Source organism: Dipodomys merriami, unplaced genomic scaffold (assembly GCF_024711535.1).
Source record: "Dipodomys merriami isolate MVZ:Mamm:240054 unplaced genomic scaffold, mDipMer1.0.p SCAF_8, whole genome shotgun sequence".
In the NCBI taxonomy this organism is placed as follows: domain Eukaryota; kingdom Metazoa; phylum Chordata; class Mammalia; order Rodentia; family Heteromyidae; genus Dipodomys; species Dipodomys merriami.
The window spans coordinates 54,731,679-54,750,259 of record NW_027206401.1 but is presented as its reverse complement, the minus strand read 5'-3'; the positions used below and the strand labels follow the sequence as shown (position 1 = coordinate 54,750,259).

The following is an 18,581-nucleotide window of genomic DNA, read 5'->3' as shown; positions in this document are numbered from 1 at the left end:
TCTTCTAGCTGGTTTGGTTTGTTTTTGCTTTTGTGTTGGTGGTGACATGTGTCTTTGGTGGTATTTTGTTTCATGTTTTGGAGGGGAAAGGATAAAGCAGCCAGAGGAGACCTGCTGTGGATCTGTTATAAATTACCAAGCCAGGTTAACATTATGAGAAACACCTTCCACAGGACTTGTGCCATGACAGGCAAGGGCGGAGGAACATTGCAGTCACAGCTCTTGAGCAATGCCATGTGGAGCCTGCACCTGAGCCTGGATTCCAGCCTGTGGATCTCGTGGGGAGTGATGAAGCGGTCACATGCAGCAGAAGTTTTCCCACAAGGAGGAGGGTCTGAAAGTGAGGTTTGAGGCTGGTGAGTCTTGATATTTGAGGGTCCAAGGAACCTATGTGGCTGGTCATGCCGTAATCACAAAAGTTTGACAAAAAAAATTATCTGTCGCAATTAAAGATCGCTTTCAACAACTGGTGTTGAGAAAACTGGGCCTCTACACGCAGAAGGCAGAACTGGGTGCTGCCCTGTGCTGGTGGGACAGGACCTGAGTGTGAAATCTAGGGGACGAGGTGAGGAGACACCAAGGCAGGACCTGAGAGCGAGAGCTAGGGGATGGGGAGGAGAGACACTTAGGCACACTGGCAGAGGGAAGTAATTCCCGAATAAATTCCAGGGGAACTCAGCAAATAGAGGAAAGGATCTGTCAAGCTTAAAAGCCTCTGCACAGCCAGAATATGGTTTCTCCGCTAACGTGTCTGAAAATGGAATGAAATCATGACCAGCTATACACCTGACAAGGTTAATTAACCAGAATGTACAAGCAGCTCAAAAGACTAAAACATCAAAGAATCAATAACTCAATTACTATATGTGCGAACAGGCCACGTAGACACTTCTGGAAGGAAGAGGCACATAGGGTCACAAGGACATAAAGAAATGTTCAAAATACCTGAGCATAAAGGAAGTGTAAGTGAAAACTTCTGTGAGCTTCCATCTCACACACATCAGAAGGGCAGAACACCCACAAAACACAAATACGTGCAGAAGGCACTAACACACTGTTGGTGGGAATGTAAGCGAGTGCAGCCATAATAGCCATCACTGCACGGTGAGCCCGACATGCCCCCGAGCGCCTACCCACATCACTGCCAGCGAGGACGCAGTGGTAAGCCTCAGCCAAGCTCATCACCACACTATTCACAAGAGCCAAGAAAGGCAAACCACCCAGGGAGCTCCACAAAGGGAGAAGAGATTCTTTTAACTGTGGTAGATACACAATGAAATGTGGTACCACTGTTGAAAAGAATGCCATGATGTCATTTTCAAGGAAATAGAACTGGAAAACATTACACTAAGCCAAGTAATCCAGATTGACAAAGACAAAGGACACAGGTTTTCTCTTATATGAGGATTTTAGACCAAAATAACGTCTCATACAAGCACACACGGGGGCATAAACTTCTGTGTACACAATGTAATTCATGGAAGTGTCAGTGTAAGATAGTGTAAGAAAGTAAGTATCAGGAAGCTGACAGGGATTGCAAAGTGGAGGAGAAGTGGGAGTGGATGGATGAGAAAGGAGCAGCAGAGCACTCAATGAAACCTGCAATGGAGAAGGGGAAGTGTGAGAGGAGGCTGGGGCGGGAACAGACAGCACGGGGAGAAAGACAGAGACCATCAAGAAGCCTGGGGACTCAGGTGGACATGGCCCCTTGTAATACCCTTGTGCAACATTTGAAGTTCAGAAAAAGAAATAAATAAGCCATATTTTTTATTTTAAAACGATGTGTTGTAAAGGTGATGAACAGGGGTTACAGCTACATAAGTCATTAATGAATGCATTTCTTTTTAAACACCATTACCCCCTCCCTCATTTTCTCCCACTTACCCCTCCCTTCTTCCCCCTCCCCCCCAGTTGTAAAGTTCATTTCCAACATATTGTTATATATATCATTGTTACAATGGGTCAACCTGTATCCTTGTTACAGTGTTTTATTATTTCTCTTCCCCTCCCCAAATTAGAAAAATGTATATACAATATGTGGGGCACTGACTTCAAATACAGGTGTTATACCATGGGGGAAGAACATAGAAGAGAAACAAAAAAATCACATAGTACATTTTAGATACATTAAAAACAATAGCAAGAAAGATAAAACCTCTTGTGCCCCTATCTTGAGGTTCATTTCACTTAACATCAACTTATCTGGTCATATGTACATAGCTTTTGGCCTTTTCTGCTTATCCTCAACTTATACTAGTTATTGCAAATAAGGGAAACCATAGGACCTATGTTTCTTTAGGCCTGGCTTACTTCACTTAATATAATTTTTTCCAAGTCTTTCCATTTCCTAACAAATGGGGCAATGTCATTCTTTCTGATGGAGATATAGAATTCCATTGTGTATATATACCACATTTTCTTGATCTATTCATCTACTGAGGGGCATCAGGGTTGGTTCCTTATCTTAGCTATGGTAAATAAATGTAGTTATGCTGGTAGCTTTAGTATAGCCTTGTTTGTGATTGGATAAATAAATGTCCAAATGTAGGATTCCTGGGTCATAGGGGAGCTCTATGTGGAGTCTTTTGAGGAACCTCCATACTGCTTTCCAGAGTGGTTGAACAAGTTTACACTCCCACCAACAATGCAGTAGGGTTCCCTTTTGGCCACATCCCCTCAAGCAGCTGTTGTTACTAGATTTCTTGATTATAGCCATTCTAACTGGGGTGAGGTGGTATCTCAATGTTGTTTTGATTTGCATTTCTTTTATGGCTAGAGAGGTTGAGCATTTCTTTATGTGTCTATTGGCCATTCTTACTTCCTCTTCAAAGAAGTCTCTCTTTAAGTCTTTAGCCTACTTATTAATTGGGCCATTGTTTCTTTTAAGATTTGTTTTTGGGCAACTTAATTTTTTGAGTTCCAAGTATATTTTAGATATGAGACCCTTATCCATTGTATGGCCAATGAAGATCTTCTCCCACTACGTGGGCTCTCTATTGATCTTGCTAGCTATGTCCTTTGCCACACAGAAGCTCTTCAGTTTCAAGCAATCCCATTTGTCCAACCTTTCTGATTTGTTGTGTTTCTGGGTCTTTATTAAGAAAATTTCAGCCTGTGCCAAGGAGACCTAGGGTTTCTCTTATTCTGTCCTGTAATATTTTTAGGATGTCTGCTTTGACTCCAAAGACTCCAAGGTCTTTGATCCATTTGGAGTTCATTCTGGTATTGGGTGATACATAGGGATCTAGCTTTAGTTTTCTACAAGTGATTAACCAATTTTGCCAGCACCATTTACTGAAGAGGCTGTCTTTCTTCCATTCTATTTTTGTAACTCCCTTTTCGAAGATTAGGTGGCTATAGTTCTGTGGGTTCATTTCTGGGTCTTCAGTTCTATTTCATTGGTCCTCAGGTCTGTTCTTGTACCAGTCAGTACCAAGCTGTTTTGATTACTATGGCTTTGTAGTAGAGTTTAAAATTTGGTATTGATATTCCTCCAGCACTGTACTTTCTGCTAAGGATCATTTTTCTATGTGGGGTCTTTTATGGTTCTATGTGAATTTTTGGTTGCTTCTTCTATTTCACTGAAGAATGAGGTTGGGATATTGATAAGTATCACATTAAATTTGTAGATAGCCTTTGGCAGAATTGCCATTTTCACAATATTGATCCTTCCAATCCGGGAGCATGGGAGGTTTTTCTACTTCCTTATTTCTCCTTTAATTTTCTTTTTCAGGTTTTTAAAGTTTCATCATAGAAGTCCTTCACTTCTTTAGTTAACTCCTAGGTATTTTTTGTTTGTGGGGGGGATTATTTAAAAAGGAGTTCCTTCTTGATTTCATCTGCACTCTTCTCATTGTTGGCATACAGAATTCCATTGATTTTTGAGGGTTAATTTTATACCCTGCTATTTTGCCTCAGTTTCAGATCAGCTTGAGTAATTTGGGAGTGGAGACCAGAGGGTTCCTCTTTTCACTGTATTTGATGTTAGTATAATTTGTGGAGGGAAAGGGAAAAAACGATTTTTTTTATTGTGAAGATACCGTACAGAGGGGTTACAATTACATGGGCAAGATAACAAATACCATTCTTATCACGCATTGTTGCCTCCTCTTTGTTTAAATAGAGATACAGGTAGACCTATTGCAACAATGAGATGTACAAGACGTTATGTTGAAAAGTGAACATTACAACTTTAGCATAGGGGGGATTGGAGAAGGGGCAGGGGAGATGGGAAGGGATGGGAAAGGGAAACAAAGGAGGAGGCAACAATGCTTGATAAGAAATGTACTCATTACCTTGCTCATGTAATTGTAACCCCTCTGCATGGTATTTTCACAAAAATAAATAAATAAATAAAATAAAAAGGTGAAAAAGTAAATAAATACAAGATCATGTCACCGGCAAAGCAGGAGAGTTTTACTTCATCTTTCTCTATGTGGATTCCTTTTATGTTTGCATCTGGTCTTATTGATGTGGCTAGGCATTCTGATACTAAACTGAAGAGAAATGGAAAGAGCAGACATCATTGTCTTGTTCATGAGTTTAGAGGAAATGGTGTTAGCTTTTTGCCATTAAATATAATGCTGGCTGTAGGTTTGTCATACACAGCCTTTATTATATTGAGGAATGTTCCATGGATTCCTTGTATTTCCAGAGCTTTCATCATAAAGGGTTGGTTGGATTGTGTCAAATGCTTTTTCTGCCATCTATTGAGATAATCATGTGGTTCTTATCCTTGCTCTTGTTGATGTGATGAATTATATTAATTGATTTGTGTATATCGAACCAACTTTGCATACCTGGAATGAATCTTGTTTGACCATGGTGTATGATTTTTTTGATGAGATGTTGAAGTTGATTGGCCAAAATTTTGTTGAGTAGCCTTGCATCAATGTTCATCAAAGAAATGGGTCTATAGTTCTCTTTCTTTGATGAGTCCCTGCTGGTTTGGGGATGAAGGTCATAATGGCTTCATAGAAAGAGTTTGATAGTGAACTTTTTCTTACAATTTCATTGAAGAATTGAAGGAGTATTGATGTGAGTTCTGTTTTGAATGCCTTATAGAATTCAGATGTAAATCCATCTGGTCCTGGGCTTTTTTTGGTGGGAGGTCTCTTATTGCTGTTTCTATTTTGATGCTTGATATGGATCTGTTAAGTTGGTTTAAATCATCTTGGCTTAGTTTTGGTATGTCAATATTTGCTAGAAATTCTTCCATATCATCCAGATTCTCAAACTTATTAGCATAATGGTTGAGAAATATTCCCTTATAATGTTCTATATCTAGGTTGTTTCTGTGGTGATGTTTTCATTCTCATCTCTGAGTTTGTTTTTTTTTTTGTGTATGATCTCTTCTAAGAAGATTTGCTAAGGGTCTGTCAATTTTATTAATTTTTTTCAAAGAAAAAAATTGATTCTTTCTATGTTTTTTATTCTAATTCATTTAATTCCTATTTAATTTTAATTATTTGCTTCCATCTGCTGGATTGGGGTTTAGCTTGTTGCTGTTTTTCAGGGAGCTTCAGGTGCATCCTTAAATAGTTAGTTTGAGATCTTTCCAATTTGTTGATATAAGAATTCAGAGCTATGAATTTTCCTCTGAATACTGCATTTGCCGTGTCCCAGTGGAGCTGGTAATTTGTGTATTCATTTTTGTTAGATATCATGAGCATTTGAATTCCTTTCTAATTTCTTCCATGATCCATTTGTGGTTTAACAGTGTGTTGTTCAGCCTCCGTGTGTTACAAGACTTTCTTTGGTGGCTTTTGGTGTTTAGATCTAATTTTATTCCCTTGTGATCTGAGAGAATGCATGACATAATTCAATGTTTCTGAATTTGGACCTAAAATGTTGTCTATTTTGGAGAATGTTCTGTGTGCTGCTGAGAAGAATGCATATTCTAATACTGCTGGGTGAAATATTCTATAGATGTCTGTTAAGTCTAGTTGGTCTATGCAGTTGTTTAGATCTGCTGTTCCTCTGTTGAGTTTTTGCTGAGTTGATCTATCCAGTGGGGATAGTGGTGTGTTAAACTCCCCAACAATCAATGTCTTTGAATTTGTGTGTGATTTTAGGGCAAGTAATGTTTCTTGGGTAAATTTGGGTGCTTGTTATTTGATGAATAGATAGTTAGAATTATTACTCCTGTGAGAGAGATCCTTTTATTAGTATGTAGTGTCTGTCTTTATCTCTCCTCACTAATTTTAATTTGAAGTCTATTTTTTCTGAAATTAGGATTGCTACTCCAGCCTGTTTGTGGGGGTCATTTGCTTGGTAGATTTTATTCTAGCCTTTTACTATTAGAGTATAATTGTTTTTGTGGGGAAGGTATGTCTCTTGAAGACAGAAGATATATTGATTCTGTTTTTTGATCCAACTAGAAATTTTATGTCATTTGTTTGGAGAGTTAAGACCATTAATATTGAGAGTTAGGATTGAGAGGTGTTTGGAAGTTCCTGTCATGTTATCTACCTTCTTCGGGGCTGTGTCCCCCAGGTTCTGCCTATGTTTATCTGATTCTTCATTTGGGGGCTGTTGCTCTGCCTTCTGTCTATAATACTTTTAGCAGGGGATCACAGTAGCACCAATTGCTAAATCATAGGACCATATAGAATGAAGTATATCAATATGAATTGATAACAAAAGGTTACCAAGAATTGGTAACAAGAGGTTCTTATTATGTCCTGTATACAGTTATTTCTATTTTTTCTTTCTGTTAGTTTTCTTTACCTTTTGTCTTTTTTATAAATAAACAATTTAATTGAAAATTAAAAGGATACTTTCCTGAAGGTTTGAGTGACATATTCTTAGCCACTCTGGCAGAATAAGAGTCAGAAAGCTCCAATGGATAGACATGCTAAAACATAAGTGGTTAGCAGAGGTGAATGATGGAGAGTGAAACTTTAAATTGTCAAAATTAAAAGAACTAAACTATTTTCTAAAATGTACCTGCGGTCTTCCTGCCAGAATACATGTCCCAGGTAGGAGAGATTTGTTTGATTTATTGAATTGAAAACGATCTGGGTAATTGTGCTAAAATGGTACTGAAACCCAGAGACAATTCACACCCTCAAGCATTGGTGGCTGCCATATCTTGTCTGCACTGAGAGAGAGAGAAGACAGCTTACATTGTCACTTCAGTTCAAAACTTATTTGCAGTGTGTTCTCAGTGAATACAGTTATTTTCACAATGCAACATTATTCCACTCTTTTATACAATGTATTATTGAGTTTCACAGTGGTCCAGACTGGAAGATCAAATCTATGTAGCATGCTAGTGTTATTGGATTAGTATAAGCAGACTACAAGAAAAAGAGGCAATCCAAATAGCCCTTTCTAATCTAAGGTATCCAGAGGTAACAAACGCGTATATGTAGAATAACTAGGAACTGTCAGTAGAAAGACTGTCTAATCTCTGTGATCAGAAGAAAGGTCTTACATATAATATCACATCTAGACAGGTTTTTGAAGATGAGGGTGAGCAATGTTTTAAAAGTTCAGTCTGTTCGAAGTTTGTGGGGAGGAAGCTTTTTTTCCTTGTGATATTCTGGGTCTCTAAAGAAAATAATGACTATGTTATAGTCAACCCAGGCTTCTAACTATATTTAAGAGGACAGAAGAGATGGGTAGATGGTTTGTAATGTGTCCTCGGAAAATCTATTAAGGATTTTAGATGACTTGGTAATGATAACAAGTAGCAAGGGATAATTTTAACCCAGAACAGTGGTACTTTCTTGAGGACTATTTTACTTCTTGTAAACACTTGGCAATGGCTGAAGATATTTTGTCCCTCTTAAATGAGGAGAGGGAGCTACTGGCATCTGACAGAGATGTGCTAAATATACCCTAATGCACAGATCATAGCCCCAGAGAGAAGCACTTTCTAGCCTAAGACATCCATCAGCAAAGGATGAGAAATTGTGTCCCTTTGGAAAAATGACAGGATTTAAAATCACAGTGTTTGTCTGGGGAAGGCTGATTTGAAGAGGGCCAGCAGAAAATACATGATGAAGAGAAAGCCAACATTTCTATTGGTCTCAGAAAGAGGCAGTACCACCTTGGATGGAGGCTGTTGGAGACTTGCACAATCATAAAATGTTAGGAAAACAGAATGTCCTGAGACAGCAGCAGACCCTCCCACCCCTGGATGTAAATGTCATGACAGATTTCTCAGCTCTTCTCGTTGCTTTCTGGATGCGAACTTGCCCAGAGCTCCTCCAGATGCTTCAGGACAGCTTGCTGGAAGGGATCCAACTCCAGCGTTGGGCTGATGTGCACAGAGCCCCATGCAAAAGATTGTCAGCATTTCCAGTTGGCACCTCTGTCTTTCAGGCTGGAGACACAGCCAGGGAGGGAGAGCAAGGTAGGACGCAGTTTATCTGGAGTCTAACTGATCCTCCTCATGCACCTTCGCGGTCTGCATTGTCCCACGCATCCTTCACATCCAGCAGCCCATTCCACTGCCTGCGCGTCCAAAAGTAGAGACTAGTAGCTTTTGGGGAATGGTTTATCTGCTTCTCCCAGCAAACTTCTCATAGAATTCTGAGATATTTGGGAATGACACGTTAGATGAATTGTGTAAGATCAAGCCCTTGAGACAAATATACAAATATTTTCTATCAATATTGGTGATTAAATATTTTCAATCAAATCCTAACAACACCATTATGGAACCTTCATTTTTTTTGTCGGTCATGGGGCTTGCACTCTGGGTCTGGGAGTTGTCCGTCAGCTCTTCAGCTCAAGACTAGCGCTCTACCACTTGAGCTAGAGTGCCACTTTTATGGAACCTTCATTTCACTGTTAAAATGCTGAAGGAAAATGGGAAACCAGTACCTGGCAAAGATGGAAACTCTGACTTTTAGTTAAGACATGTGAATGGTGAGTGAATGGTGAGTCACTACAGCCGTGGGAAACTGGAAATAGAGTTGTGTTTGGGTTTGAATAAACCCTGCCTCAGCTTAGCATGGTGGGCTGAGCTGGCTGACACGTGGTAGGAAGGCCGGCCATCCTACCATCAAGGTGGTATCAGATGACCTCGTAATCCTAAACTGGGGTTGGTTTATATTATATTACTCCCTGGCAGAATTTTAGTTCAAATTTTATTTCATTCAAAAACATGTTTTGCATGTGAAATGTGAAATGCTCATTTGGATGAGCTATTTTGTTCTGGCTATTAACAAAATTTCACTCTATCAGTGGATCAAGTAAGTACAGTGTAATATGAAGTAATATACATGTATGTCCATTAATATTTACACTTTTCAAAATGTGTGTTATACTTTTCTAATAAGTATTCGTATTTTATTGAATATCACTGTGTATAGAAGAGCCATTAAGAAGCTATCACTACAATATTTAATTTTGTGTGTCCTGAATTTTAGGATTGCTATAAACATTGGCAGGCTCATGTCATTTCCAGGATGACAAAAGATGCAAAGAAAATCATTGTGAGAAGGTGAAAGAAAACTAGAAAGATGTATTCCCTCTTCTAAGCCAGTGGTATGAAGGGTTGCACGCAAGGTACATATATATTTATGGCTAAATTTCCAAGCTTCCAAGACAGCCTTTCCAACAGATAAAAACCCAAACTATTCATACTTCTGCTTCGTTTCTCGTCCCCTGCTCTTACTCCAATCTCTGGATGCCTGTCCCTCCCTTAAACACCATTGTTCTTCAGCAATGGCAGCATCTAGAAGTTCTCTCCTCTTCCAACAAGATTCTTATTGCCACAACTGATGAACCCTCAAATCTGCATCTTCTGTTATTGAAAGAAAACCCCACAGTCAGGGCCCAGGGGCTGTCAACTTCATCTTATGAGTGGAAGATTTATAGCACCATTTTTAAAGGGAATAGTAGACACAAAAAGTTTAATTTGTGTCTGTTTTCTAACTAATTGACCAAAAAAAAAAAAAATCAGCAAAACAAAATCATTGGAAAAGGAAGAGAAAATTAACTATGTAAACATAAAATGTGGAATTTGCTAAACACAGTGTTTCCATTGTCTCACCTTGAAAGGAATCTGCTTTGATGTTACTTTATGTATGTATAAAGCCTCTGGGTGCTCTGAAAGTTTCCTTAATGTCTGTGAGACAAAACAAGTTACCTCAAGCAGGATAAGTAGCTCTGCCATTTGTTGAGTTCACAATGTCTGGAAGCATGCATACTTCCTTGTTTGGAAACTTGTAGCCAGCCTGAGAATAAATGATCTACCTGATTCCATAGAAAAGAAAAGTTCTGAACCATATCATTAACTTTCATACATGCAGTAACATCCATGAAACTCAGTAAAAACTAAGATTACAAGTTCTTTAAATGCATTGACCGCACATGTGTGTGTGTGTGGATGTATGTACATGTGTGTGGAGTGTGCATATGTGTCTGTGGATGTGTGTGCTTTTGTCCAGAGTGGCATATAGCTCTAAAATATATCTTTTGGGGAGAAATATGTTACAATCTTGTTGTATATGGTGCTAAGTTTTATACAAACTTTTTTGTGCTAATCCTAGGGATTGAACTCAGGGTCTGGGTCCTGTCCCTGGACATTTTTGCTCAAGGCCAATCCTTTACCACTTGAGCCACAGCTCCACTTTTGGCTTTTTGGTGGTTAATTGTATGTAACAGTCCCATAGTCCGACTTTCCTGCCTGGGCAGGCATCAAATGGAGATCATCAAATCTCAGTTTCATATGCTGTAAGGATAACAGGCATGAGCCACTGGTGCTCAGCTATAAACTTCTATAAACTTCTAGAAATTTCACACATTTCTAACATACTTAATTTCCATCTATACTCATCATCTCATTTGTTTTGTCTGCATTTTAGCAAAATTATTTTTGTTTAAGCTTTATCTCAGTTTTATCTGAAGGTTAGAAAAGAATTGAAATATCAAAGAAAAATAATTATGCATTTTTCTGTCACCAATTTTATATTCACAGATTTGGGATAATTATTGTAGACAGACACAATGAAGAAAAATTATATGTTTTCAGTGAGAAATAGTCCTAGAATTATATTTTGTAAATGAATTGCTTTGGGCAAAGTCTTAACCTCAATTATTTCAATTAGGCATTTCATGGAATTTGTTATATTCAATTAATATTCATTGAATATATTCCCAACACTTCTATGGATACTATAAAATTCATCAAAGAGAACACAAGAGTTTTTGTCCCTGAAACTTGTTTGTGAATGTGAAGAAGAGTTTTACATGAAAACAGAGCAAACACCATGCTCTCTCCCTCAGATTTCATAGTTTTGCCTGAACAAGTATTTTGTGTAGTATAAAACTTAGTATCCAGAGCTGAATGCTTCTGATTTTTACCTTGAGTAGATGCTGTGGTCTAGACCGGAAATAATAGAGATGTAACTTCAAATGTAAGGACACTAAAATCAGAGTTATTTACATTGAGCCAAAGTAGAAAACCTGTTTGCATATGTCATATGAAAGTAAATTCAGTGGCAAATTGACAAAGTTGATACAACAATAGAACATTGTATACAGCCATATCACTTCTAAGAGGGCGCAAAATTCAAGAATGCATAAAACTAGGAAGAGGACGTCTTCATAAAAGTGCTAATTTGGACTTGAAATCTGTCTTCTTACAAAAATAATCAATATAAATCACATGTGATTCTAATAAATAATTTTTCTGTTCCTAATGTTTAAAATAATTCTGAGTTAGGGGTTTGCATGAAGTGGTTTAATACTTGCTTACAAACCTTGATACTCTGGTTTTAAGCTTTTGTACCCTTAAAAAGCTTAAGCTATGCCTACTAGAGATGACATTCTGTTATTATATATTTTGAAGCTTTTCCATGCAATGTGCTTTTTCCCTGCATTGAGGACTGAGCTCAGGGCCTTGAATGGGCTTGGCAAAGCTTGCCATTGAACCCTGCTAGCACTTCTTTTGCTTTAGGTTTGTTTTATTTTTTAAAAGTATCTTCAAGAGTTAGTCTCACACTAACTTTCCCAGGCCTGGCTCAAGCTCAGATCAGTCTCCCTCTACCTCTCGAGTATCTGTAACTGTAGGCATGTATTGCTATTCCTCTCATCTTTGGAGTTAGGATCTTTGTGAGTATCACTAAATATGCCTGGGCTGGCTGTGTGTCACCATCTTTTGTCTCTACCTGCTGGGTAGTTAAGAAATGGAGCATGTCAGTTATGTTCTATTTGGGGTATTGCTGGGGGTTTGAACTCAGGTCCTTGAGTTTACAAAGCTGGTGCTAGACCAGTTGAGCCCTGCCTCCAGCTCTTCATTTGATTACATGCTTCGAGAAAACACCAAGACAGAGTTCCATTATGTTTCTGCTCCCTCAACAGGCCTACCACTCGTAGCTGGCCGTCTTTCCATAGTCCACAGCTGCTTCCTCTGGAATCTCCACAGATTTACAATTTCTTTACAATTCTGTGTTTTATTGTTTAAGGTCTGATTGTCCAACGTGACCTCAATTCATTATCTCTTACCCATAAAAGACCATTTTGAATCAACTGCAGCCCAAATTAAGTGTTGTTGTTTTTATTGTTGTTAACATGAACTTCTGTTTTTATTTTATGTAATCATACCAGTATCCTAAAACTTTTTTAAATATGTAATAAATGTATTGTTTCATAGTATTTGTATATATAGTGTCCTTTTATATGCCCGTTGACTTCCTACTTAATTCATCTATAATTTGGAAGTGACAATAAAATATTCGTATTTATTATTATCTACCAAAATGATATATGTGCTTGGGGACAATGTTTTGCACAGATTTCTGTGCCTTTTCCTGTGTAAAAACACTTGCCACTTATTTTTCTCTGAGCTGTTTTCTCAAAGAACCTTCTACAGAATTCAGCACGGAAGTGGAGGCTGTATGATTCTGGAACAGTTTTGTTTAGGGTCCAGGACATTAAGCAGGCATCTCCCTTAGATATCTCTGGCTTCTTCATATCAGGTTCCCTTTTCTGGAACATTCTAGAAAATTATGTGGGCATCGCCAGGTGTATGCCACCTAGCACTGTGAGAATCTGGCTCAAGGAATCAGCAGAACGATGTTCTCCTCACCACAGCCTCTGAAGTGCATTTTACCCCCCTCTGCCTCCCATGCAAGAATCTTGTATCTTCTTTCAATATCTGTAAGAAAGGAAATGTGGTGTGTTACCTTCCTTATCACCGCCATCTTTAGTAAGCTGAGGGATACTTTGAAAATTGTTTGACCTGTGCCAAATAATGTGAAGTATAACATAAGAAACCACTAATAAACTTGCCATCCTCCCAATAATGTAAGATATTACTACCCTAGGGGAAAAATAGAGATTGAAATATAGCTCAAGTACATATTTAACAAAACAAAAACATCTAATTCATTTCTAATAAAAAGATTTGCAAAGGGTGACACAGACAAAATGATTTAAAGCATTTCATATTCATCAACTGTGAATGTAGTTTGAAATGGAAGCTAGTCTTTTATTCCAGAAGGCAACCAAAATAATTTTGAAGAGTCTACTTTTTTATATAATTTATTTCTTTTAAATAAGGAAATGCTTAGGAGAATAGGCGTTGACAATATAATTGGATTACAACTAGAATGTAGAGTTAAATAAATAATTAACATTGTATTGTATGAAAAATGTCCAAGTGTTTAGAAAAATTCCAAGAATGAATTGATGTTTAACTTAATGACATGTACTACATAGCACTCTGAGTTGTTATAAATATGAGGACTCTCATGGAATAGACTATGGATAGCAGACTATTGGCTTTTTATTTCTCTATAATATACCATTTTTTATCTTTTTTTTTTTTACTGTGGGGCTTGAACTCTGGGCCTGGGCGCTATCCCTCAGCTCTTCAGCTCAAGGCGAGTGCTCTACCACTTGAGTTACAGCACCACTTCTGGTTTTTCTAGTGGTTTATTGGAGATAAGAGTTTAATGGACTTTCCTGCCCAGGCTGGCTTTGAACCTCGATCCTCAGATCTCAGCCTCCTGAGTAGCTAGGATTACAGGCATGAGCCACTGGCACCTAGCTCATTTTTTATCTTTTACATACTACCAGTTATTCAAAAAATTGAGAGGTGTTGCAAAGGACTAGAAATTTAAGAATGAACTGAGTGGAATGGGCTTAGTATTTTTACATCTCAATCTGTAGTGAGTGTTTAGGATGATTACTGTGTGAATATGTAGTGTGCTTTAACTGTTTGCTGTGTTCCTAACCAGACAGTGAAAGTTCTGTGTTGCCTCCTATGTATAACAAAGACATTGGGTATTTTTTAGAGAGAGAGGAAAAAAAAACATACTTAATTGTGAAATGTGCAACAGATGGTGGGACTTATAATCATTCTATCAGACTAATAGTGTACTGTCAACATTTTGGAATCTGCTTTTCCCCAAAGATGATGCTGGGTTGGAGCCACGCAGACAGCTGGTGCATTGCTAATGCAGTTAGTTTGATATACCTCATCTATTAAGTCCCGTACAGTCTCCAGAATAACAGCTGACAAGTGCAACCGGCCACCTGGGAAAAGGCAGCTTCCACAGAAAGACAGAAATGTGTCTTCTCTTTTGATGATTGCTCTGAGTGGCTGATGACTGCAGTCAGGGTGAAGTCATTATTAGCCAGCTTAGAATATTCCTTCAGAAATGCATATTTTAGCACAAAGCGATTAAGAGTAATACACGGAGAGCCAACAGATGTTTTACCTATCATAATGTGGTTTGTAAACGTTCATAGGAGATTATACAGATGCCACACAAAAGTATCAATTACGTAACAAGGTTTTATCACAGAAAAAGAAAAAATACTAGCCCACAGACCATTGGCTAATTTGTGATCATTTGTATAGGTCTTAATAATAACTGAAAAATTAAAGCTAGTTTTCTGGAACACATTTAATGTCTGATATTTTACTGAATAAAAGGTTTTTTTGAGGTTTCTTCAGCTTCAATAAAAGAGACTCTAGAGAAGCTCATACATAATAAACTCGTACATAAACTCGTACATAATGTGTGTGGTCAGAAACACACTGGTGACTCAAAGGTTCACTGAGCGCTCCCTGCGTCATTCACAAAGCCCGTATGAGATCCCTAAATGCTATTTTCCCAATTTTGAAGCATTATTTCTCCTAAAGTCTTGAAAAATCATAAAATTATTTCAGTCTTACACTAATTACAAGATCCAACATTGTAGATATATTAAATGAAGAAGCTACTTCAACAAATAACATGGAAGCTTTCAATCACATAAGATGAATCAAGTTAATTGAATAAAAATAGGTGAAATGTTGAGATGGATAATTTTCTTTTGAGTGTCACTCTGTGTGTGTGTGTGTGTGTGTGTGTGTGTGTGTGTGTGTGTGCGCATGCACTGGTCCTTGGATTTGAACTCAGGGCCTGGATTCTGTCCTTGAGCCACTACCAGTGCTCTATCTCTTGAGTCACAGTCCAATTTACAGATTTTTGATGGCTAGTTGGAAATCAGACTAGCAGACTTTCCAGGCTGGGCCAGCTTGAACTGTGATCTTCAGATCTCCGTAGGCTCAGGAGCTAGGATTACAGGTATGAGTCACCACTGTCCCATTTGTTTTTTCTTAATTATATTTTTATTAGCTTTAACTAGTTATAAAAGGGAGTTACCATTAATCAAAACAGGTTATGAATACAGTGCACTTTGACCATTACCACCCCTTCCAACATTCTTGCCCATCCCTCCCAACCCACACTTTCTCTCAATTTTCCTACTTTTATCAGATATGCATCAGCATTATGACTGCATCCTCCTCATCCTCCTCTCCCTCCTTACCATCCCCCACTTCCTCCACTCATTTCACTACCTCCTCCCCTTAACTCTCCACCCAAACTCAACTACCAGCTTCCTAATATTCATTTTGTTACACTACGAGTTTTTCTAAAGAATTATACCACTTGGATTCTCCCCATAGATCCTGTTTCAGTTAATCCATTTGTGCACACTTACACACAACCCTGTATGTGTTCACCTGTACATACATAAACAAATTCACATATGAGAGAAAACATGTTCTCTATCTCTCTAGTCCTGACTTACTTCACTTAACATAATTTTCTTCCGAGTCCATCAATTTCTTTCCAAATGATGTGATATCATTCTTTACAATAGATAAGTAAACATCCATATGTTCTTGACCCATTAGTACATGGAAGGGCTGGCTGTGTTCAAACCGGGATACATTTTTTTAATGAAAAATGGCATTATAGAAAATAAACTATTAAACAATTATCACATGTTTGTTTAGGTGAAAATATAACTGAACCCTGGGTTTGAACTCATATAAAACAAATTACACGTATAGCTAATGAAATAATTTATTCATGAATGAATGCATTTCCCCTCATTCTCAATAAATTGTGTATAAAGATGTGGAATAAAAATCATGACAGCTTATCCTATTTTATGACTATTTTTTCAATATTTGAAAATTTTATTTGAATCTAAAGCTAAGTTTACTTATGGAAGCAACATAAATCTAATGTTGGCTTAAGGTTATTAATGCAACTAATTTTCTTACTTCTAAAACCAATTCAATTTCATTAAAGTAATGTCTCTAATGTAAATATCATCATATTACATCTTAATTGAATCTGTGGTTTGGTATATAAATAAATTAATTTAGAGTTAACTCAGTTATTCATTATAATTTATTATACAATAGCAAAATAAGATAAAATCAAATTCCTCAAAGGTGCTTATACTATCTTTGAAATTTAGAAATAATGAGAAATCTAGCAAAGGGTGTCTATTTCTTCATGAAGTAGTATACTCCCTGTAGTCTACATTCTTCCTAAGATATAAGTAAATCTGCAAATTTGTAGCTACTGAAGATGTCAAAGAGTAAACAAAATAGTTGAATAGAGGAAGGAGATCAAGACATAGAGAGAGATCTAGGTGCAAATATCTTCCCCCTTTCTCTTAGGAAGCTTTCCCCTTGAAAGAGCACTTACCCTCAAAACTTTGGGAAGATATATTTAGTAAAACTGACAGAAATCCACTTAATTCTGCAAGAGCAGAGAGGTGATCTCAACGAAACAGAGTAGGGGTGGAAATCAAAAGTGGAGTGATTGTGTTCGACCTATCCAGCCAAGTACAGTCATTAACCAGTTGGATACTCAAACTAAGCCATGTCCAGTGCCAAAAGCTTACAGCTGTAATCCTAGCAACTCAGACCTGGAGATCAGGATTCAAAACCAGCCTGGGCAATCAAATCTGAAAGACTTTTCTCTCCGATTAACCTGCAAAAGCAGGAAGTGGAGCTGTGGCTCAAGTGGTATAGCTCCAGGCTTGAGGGGCAAAGGTAAGCCTCCTATCTTGACCAGTAGATTAACCTCTAGATGGCCAAGGTATGTATCTGATCTGAAATCAACTTCAGGGCAGAGCTGACATTTAGAGCCCAGCTTGTATTTCCATTATCCAAATGGAACGTGAACAGAAGAGACAAAAAGAGACACAGCAAAACTATCAGAAATTGAGCAAGGATAATAACTTGCCACCGGTGCAGGTGAGCCCTTGTGAAGTCAATGCATAATTTGTGGCTGAAACATTCAAACAAAAACAAAGGTTGATGGTAAGATGATTAGAGTCTCTAAACAGAGCATGTCAGATATCCAGGAAGAACCAGCAGATGCCAGCATGGAGGAGGAGAGGCTGAGACACTGGAATGACAAGAAAACCAGATCAGCTACTATAACCAAACTTCATTAACCAAAATAAAACACAAGCATGCTCCAACCAAACAGGAAGAGAAACATTCTGAGTGAAAAGAAAGATTGTATCTGTATGTATGTATGTATAAAATTTGAAGGTAGGAAGAGAAGGTTGCCATAGCAACAATGAAATGTTCTACAAAGGAGTTCAATAGCAGAATGGAGATGACAAATTAAAATAGAAGAATGAAAGTCTCCAATTTAAAGTCCACAGTGCAGAGGGGGTATGAAAATTAAATGGGTAGACCCTCAGAGCACATGCGATAGTATCAAAATTCTGATGTCCTGTGTCTCAAGTAAGAAATAGAAAGCAAGAATGACAAAAGAGTGTGATGTTATAGCTTAAAAAGCATTGGCTGAAATAAATAATACTTGATATAGGATATAAAGTTGCATACTCAAGAAACTGTTAAAACCCCAATAGAAGTACATTCAACTAGAGGCTGAGATCTGATGATCAAGGTTCAAAGCCAGTCTGGGCAGGAAATTTCCCGAGACTCTTATCTCGAAGATCGTATTTTAAAAGCTGGAAATAGAGCTGTGGTTCAAGGGAGTAGAGTGCTAACCTTAAGCTAAAGAAGCTCAGGGACAGGATTGGTCTGGTGTTTAAACCCTAGGACTGGTACACAAAACAAAAAGTAAATTCAAGGGAAGGAAACTCAAGTGCACCTTATAAAATGGTGAAAAAATAAGTTTATATGTTTATGTACACACACATATATATCATATACCTCTTATATAATACTATATACAATATATGAATTTAACTTAATACTTTTGTAACATATTAGTGGTACGGGGGGGGCATAATCAAGAATGTGGTGTCTTATTTCTTGAATGTTAAACACTGGCTATGATGCT

The 18,581-nt window shown here is 37.7% G+C and overlaps 1 long non-coding RNA gene across 1 annotated transcript in view; it reads left to right on the top strand.

The window, feature by feature from the left end:
- The window catches only part of LOC138818937 (uncharacterized), a 49,517-nt gene extending 49,237 nt beyond the window's left edge, over positions 1-280 (top strand). The window contains exon 4 of the long non-coding RNA XR_011369277.1: positions 174-280. This is a non-coding gene — a long non-coding RNA (uncharacterized lncRNA). The remainder of the gene's footprint in view (positions 1-173) is intronic.
- Positions 281-18,581: the final 18,301 nt, after the last annotated feature.